At 41.2% G+C, this 6,696-nt stretch overlaps 1 pseudogene; it reads right to left on the reverse strand.

The window, feature by feature from the left end:
• Positions 1 to 448: 448 nt before the first annotated feature.
• The window catches only part of LOC116219085, a 97,292-nt pseudogene continuing 91,044 nt past the window's right edge, over positions 449 to 6,696 (reverse strand).

The raw sequence follows: 6,696 nt of genomic DNA on the forward strand, positions 1-6,696 counted from the left end.
ATATGAACTAACTCTTCCCTCTCAGAGAGAGTGCAGGTGAAAAGATGCACGCACACACACACACACACACACACACACACACATGCTACAGTGTTGCATTGTGCAGAAATGTAAGAAGAATGAAGACACGTCCATCACTTTAAAGCCATTCCCAAGTTATATTCTCTAAAAAATATTTATTTTATTTCATTTTTTATTGTGCAGAATATCATGTGATTTACTCGACTCTTCAGTGTGTCCAGAACATCACTCTTCACTGCTGTGAGGTTCTGTCTTACTTCTCTTCATTTGCACCAGTCTGCATGTGCAGAACAACAGATACACAGATGACAGGAACCATACACACACATTACACATGACAATTCATATAACCCACATATTCAATTCAGGAAATGCACAAAATATACAAAAATGTAATATCATCATTTGCATAGTATCTTCAAAGCAGTGGTGAATAAAAATAATACACATATCACTATTTCCATAGCATCACAGCATCACACATGTGTATGAATAGGAGTGGGTGACTCCTGTGTTCCTGCAGCATGGGGAGGTCATGTGATCTGGCACAAGGACACTGAGGAGTTATCATCAACCCTAAACCCAGGATAGAGGGGCTCAGTGAATGTGGAGTGGAACGTGTGCAGGTGGGTGAGTGTGTCAGAGGAGACTCTGTAGAAGGACAGAGTGCCGGACAGCCAGTCCAGGTACACCCCTACTCTTCTGGAGCGGGAGGAGGGGGCAGGTATGTCAGTGTGTTCATTATTGTGCCCGGCAGAGTAACTGTGAGGAGAGCACCACAGACTCCAGGACTTATCATTAAATCCCAGCTGACTTTCACTCCACCCTTTCCTCTGGATGCTTTTATATGCCACAGCTATAGTAGCCCAATCCTCACTCCGCTCAGCAGCCCCCCCACTCAACTCAGCCTCCCAGTAGCAGCGTCCAGACAGACCCTCTCTACACAACACCTGAGGCCACCTGTCAAATCTCTCTGGGTGGTCAGGATACGGCTGCTCCTTAAACAACCATGTCACCTTTCTGTTCCCCTTAGAGAGAAAGAGATTTCTGCCTGCTGTGTTTGGGTCCAGTGTGAGCTCACAGGCATCTGCAGACACGAGGAGAGGAGAGAGGAGAGAACAACATCATCAGAATATGACAGTGACAGCTGCTGCTGACTTACCTACACACACACACACATGCACAAACACACATAAACACACACACTAACACACACACACACACACACACACACACACACACACACACACACACAAACAAACAAACACTCCCACACACACACACAAGTACTCTATTTCACATTCCAGACACAGCACACCAATACACATATACACAACTTCATATTCCAAACACAACACACATATTTAAAACACAACTCACCAGTACTTACAAACACACACACACACACACACACACACACACACACTGTAAGGGACCGCTCGATCACCCCACGTTATTGGGATGTGGCAACTAGAGATAGTGGTGAAGAGGAAAAAACACGGTGCACGTGATGATGGAGCCAAATTAATACAAATATCTATTTTTGTACGAAAACCAACACCAAACATACATACAAAAACAATCAAACATAAATACGTACTTAAACAGTACTCAAAAACTAGCTTACTAGTTTTAAACAGCAATGCAACCGTATTCCAAAAGTATTCCAACAATATTCCAACAGCATGTACTTCACCTCACATCAAGCAAGTACTCCTTCTCTACCACCCTTTCCAAAGGAATGAGGCATGCTTAAATAATGCTGCCCATTGGGCTAGATTGGACCAATAAGCTTCAATTGGATCTAGCCATGTCAGTGGAGTAACCCTCCCCGCATTAGTCCTATAATGCACATAATACAATACATTAACAAATACCGTAATTTCCGGACTATAAGCCGCTACTTTATTCCCACGCTTTGAACCTCGCTGCTTAAACAATGACGCGGCTAATTTATGGATTATGACTGTGACTGTATACGGTGGCTTTGTGTTTACGGTGGCTTTGTGGAGCTAGGATGCTAGCATGGATGCAGCCGCATGGATGCTTAGCTCCACGCGATTTCTCAGTATCTCTCAATAACTTAACTAATGTCAAAATAACCACAGTCTACCGGCGTAGACAGAACACAACTCAAAACACTTTAGAAAATAAAATAAAAGTTGACAACAATACAAATCCAGTCTTTTCAAGTTCTTTAGCTCACTGGTTTCAAACTAGCGTCTATCTCTGTCTTCAATCTAACGTTCTACCTGAACAGGAAGAATTACCTTATTTCTGATTGACTCTTGCAACTGTGCTCTCTTAAAGCAACAGTGCACTTATCGTAACTGGCAAAACTAATAATATGCATCACTATTGTATTACTTTTGATATTCATTTTAGCCTGTGTAAAGTTCATTTGTTTCAATGTACCGCCGGTAGGCACCTGCGGCTTATAGACATGTGCTTATGTGCAAAATAATTATTTTTTAAAAATTCAGTGGGAGCGGCTTATATTCAGGTGCGCTGAATAGTCCGGAAATTACGGTACATCAATCCACTACTAAGTCCACCAATGTTCCCATAACAATACATTTACCCTATTTACACCTTTTATACATACCACCCATGATATTAACAAACATACATAACAAACGTCACAGCAAACACCCCTCAAGCCAATTCCCATCTCCCTCCCCTGTGGGACATGGAGAAATACTGCTCCCTAGCAGCGCGTGCTTCCACAAACAAACAGCAGAATTGGTGTGTTGGGTGAGACTGTGAGTATCTGTGTATGAGTGAGTTAAACAGGGTTGTATGCTGAAACAGCGAGTAAAGGTGATATGACATGATAATGGATGTGATGATAATAAACAGGTGAACGATTACAATGGTTGGGCTGAGCAGAGTGAGGATTGGGCTACTATAGCTGTACTTGCTTGATATTGGAAATTAAAGCCTTGGGCTCATTAGTTGCTGTGACCCTGACACACACACACTCATCACACACACACACACACACACACACACACACACTGGCTGTGTATCAAACCGAGCAATTTACGAAGTACACTGCAATACAGTGCACTTACATCTGTAGTGCGTCCTGTCACTGATTAGTGTTGTCTCAAATGGAACACTGACTGACGCAAAGGTGCAAGCCTTTTACCCATAAATCTGTGCGCCAGCTTCCTCCAGGCCAACTGGACATTTTAAACAAAGATGGCGGACCAAACACCGCTGACAACCATGTTTTATATGTAAATGTACATCTTTTGGCGTTTTCTCGCTTAGATTTTTTAAAGTTACCGAGAAATAGACATTGGGCCTCATTCGAACATTTTCTGAAGTTTCTTCTGAAATGTTTCTTACGGGCTTCGGAAAAACAACGTAAGAAAAAGACCTCCACCAAATTCATGAACGCTTGAACATGTGTTCCTATGCCGCAGAGGTGTTCTGAGCTGTGCTCCCCCGGAAGAGTTTTCTTAAATTGAAAGCGCGTTCTCGTGCACCTGGATTTGCATACATACATACACGCCCCGCCATCTCCTTATAAGGGCACGCAACCGTAGTGACGTGTGCTGTCGGAATCTACCCAGTCCACGCGAAAGCAACTCGTAAGCGAGTCATGTCAAAGTGGAAAGCGAGCACAAGTAAAAGCGTAAACGTGTAGAGGTGGAGGTACTGTTGCAGGATAGATGTGTCCATTATATTCCACTATGGCTATTTTTACGCGATTGAGTTTAGTGCTTATTTATTTATTCACTTACATTTGCAGTGTTCGTGTACATTTACATTTACATTTAGTCATTTAGCAGACGCCTTTGTCCAAAGCGACGTACAAAGGAGATAACAGTCAAGCTACGAGCAATGGAGACCTAGTGTAACAATAAATACTACTTTACATAAGAAATAGAAAAACGAAATAGAAAATAAAAAAGAAGTGCAGGAATGTAAATGTTGTAAGTGCAAGTTAAGCACTAGTCGAAGTGCCAGTTAGGAAGGGAGGTGCTCTCTGAAGAGTTGGGTCATCAAAAGCTTCTTAAAGGTAGAGAGGGACGCCCCTGCTCTGGTAGTGCTAGGCAGTTAGTTCCACCAACGTGGAACTACAAATGAAAATTGTCTGGATTGCCGTACTTGCACAGACGGCAGTGCCAAACGACGCTCACTCGACAAGCGCAGCATTCTGGTGTAGTCCTTTTATTTATTTAATGACATCAGTAGATCATCGTAGAATCATGACTATACATGTGAAACGTAATTGTTAATGATACAAATATTCTCGTATTTATTATTATTATTATAATTATTTTAATCCGAAGATGTCTGTAGATTTCACCAACGATTTCTCACAAATTCATTAACACTTCTAACACGGAGAGTTTTCTTAAATGCGATTCCTCAAAATTTTAAGGAATCGCATTTGAGAAAACTCTGGCCGAGTTACGACTGCTATTTCGAGTTTGGAAAGTCTTCTGAAGTTCAGAACAAATCCCAGATGAGAAAACTTTCATGAATGCCAAATATTTTCCTAAATCCAGTTCAGAAGAAATTCCTTCTTAAATTCTTCTCAACTGCGTTCGAGAATGAGGCCCATTGTTCTATCAGAAAACACAGTTATTGTAACCAGCAATAATGGTTGAAGGGATTTGCGGGGCGTCAGTCAGCCAACTTTACAAACTGAAAAGCTGCCGAAGGGCTCCTGCTTCCGCTACGTAGCCAAGATGGCACCTGTTTAGGGCGAGTAGTGTCCATCATTTTTTTTTTACTGTTTGCAGTGCGCCATCCGGGTACTTTCAGTGCCCTGAATTCTGCTGGTTCTGTCAGTGTGAATGCCCTAAGCACTGAAAGTCAGTGTTCGAAGTGCACAAGTCACTGTGTGCACTTAGGGTCCCACATTGGTGAATTCCCTTACCAGGGCTATACAGGGCAGGCTCTAGGACCCTGGGGAGGTGCTCTGGGGACTAGGCAGGTCGGGCAATCCCCTAATTGGAAGCACAGGTGCTGATTGTTTGACTAGTTTGGCACTGATCAGCACCTAGTCAGAGAAAGGGTTTAAAGATTCAGAGAGAAGCAGGGCTGACGAGGGGAAGGTGCCAGTAACACTGGCTGAAAGCCGGTGAGTTTAAGTCTTTTCAGTTATGTTTGACTACCTTCAGTTGTAAGTTTAAGACTTAATAAAGGACGTGTCTTGCTGATAAACACCCTTGTCGGGTCATACACACATCCATTGGTATGCATCATTGTGAAGTGTGCAGTGGTAACAGCTACAACAGGCATAACACTCAGCGAAGACAGACTACAGACTAAACACACACAGAACAGATGTCTGTGAATGATCCCAAAAACAGTTACTGAATTAACCATTAAGACTTACATCTCAGCAAACGTGGTCGTTCTCTATTTCCAGAAGCATGGTCAGTTCTGTAACAGAATCACTCGATCACACACATACTCTTTTAAAACAGATAAGATTTGCCATTTTTTTTTTCATTTGAATAGTTTATAGTTACTAGATGAACTAAACGATAATTTCAGGAAAGATGAATATGTATTACTGTAAGAGGAATGTTATATCTGATGAATCAATCATTAAAATGGCTATAGGAGCACAGGTGAATATTTGATTGCATTTTATGCTGTTGTATTTTGCACTGGTGTTCTTAGTTTAATTATTATGAAGAAAGGCAGTCAGGTTAAGATGGACCTTGACCTTTGAAGCCTGAAAAACAGAGACAAAGGAACAAAGGAATCAGGAAGTTGAGTAAATATAGTTCTTTACGTCTATTTTGCCTATTTCTTGCCTTATTTAGACTGTCTTTTACTCTTACCAACTGCCTATTCATTGACTTATGACTATATAATTGCTTTGGACTTCTGGATTCCATTGGAGTTCGCTTACCTGCCACCTTCCCTGCCTGACATCACTACACTAGGTATGAAAAAACTGATTTGATATAATTTGACAAACAATGCAGAAAAGTACAACATTGGGATTCTTTCTACGCTTACTTAAGCTTCTCCAGTTTACAGTCAGGATCCTCCAGTCTAACAGATAACAGCTTCTGTCCTGATTCTCCAGGATAATTGTAGCTCAGATCCAGCTCTTTTAGGTGGGAGGGGTTTGAAGAAAGAGCTGAAGCCAGACAAATACAACCCTTTTCTGAGATGAGACAATCAGAGAGCCTAAGAGAGAGAGAGAGATGTACAATTTGATATGATCCTAAAACTATTCAGGGACAGGTGTAAAATGGAGACAGAGATGGAGATATCCAGGAAAATAGTACACACTACTTCATTCTCCAAGTTAAACTGAAAAATCTCAGCATAATATCTCTTCAGACTTAAATTACATGTACTTCATTTTACAGGAAGTCATTACTGAAAAAAAGATTTGTATCAACAATACAAATTTTAAAAGGAATGAGCTACAGAAACACTTTTAACTAGGAGTGATGTTTTCAAAGGAAATGCTCTGGTGCCCTTTAAAATAGTGGTTCTCAACAGGGGGGCCAGGGCCCAAAAGGGCAACTCAGGGAGCTGTAAGGGCGGCCTTAAGATGATAGAAATGATTTAAAACAATGAAATACATGCACATTTGTATACATAGCTTTTAAAATATACAAACTCATTTATATTCAAAATGAGATTAGAATGAATCATGAAACATTTGGCATTAATATTTTGTGTTTT

Source organism: Clupea harengus, chromosome 24 (genome assembly GCF_900700415.2).
Source record: "Clupea harengus chromosome 24, Ch_v2.0.2, whole genome shotgun sequence".
NCBI lineage: Eukaryota > Metazoa > Chordata > Actinopteri > Clupeiformes > Clupeidae > Clupea > Clupea harengus.